This window comes from Phaethon lepturus, unplaced genomic scaffold (genome assembly GCF_000687285.1).
Source record: "Phaethon lepturus isolate BGI_N335 unplaced genomic scaffold, ASM68728v1 scaffold27725, whole genome shotgun sequence".
NCBI lineage: Eukaryota > Metazoa > Chordata > Aves > Phaethontiformes > Phaethontidae > Phaethon > Phaethon lepturus.
In genome coordinates, this window is record NW_010540242.1 from 2,207 (window position 1) to 2,649 (window position 443).

Here is a 443-nt window from a genome sequence, read left to right on the forward strand (position 1 = left end):
TTGATTCCCCCCCGCGGCTTCTAGGTGCTGCCACGCTCGCGCAGCACCAGCAAGCGCTCTGTGGTTGCGAGACATTTGCTACCGAGGCGTGCGACTGGCAGTCGGTGAGTTGTGGGAGCTCAGTGCCTTCTTCCAAAGAACCCCATCCCTAGCTGCGCGGGGGGTCCTCTCTCCTGCCGGGCCAGGGGTAGGATGTGTGACGGGAAGTGCTGGTGCAGGCAGCTCTGGCCCTGGGATATAAAGCATCTGGCAGAGGTTGCTGCTGGAGGCAGGATTTAACCTCAGCTGGGCAGCCCTGTCCTGGTGCAGGGGTCGGAGCATGCCCTGCCCACTATCTGGGTATCCCAGGGCTTTCAGGAAGGGTTTCCCATCTTGTCCCTTCCTCTGGCTGGAGCAGAGGTGCCTGCCCCACTGCTCTGGTTTCTCCCTGCCTCTCCTCCAGA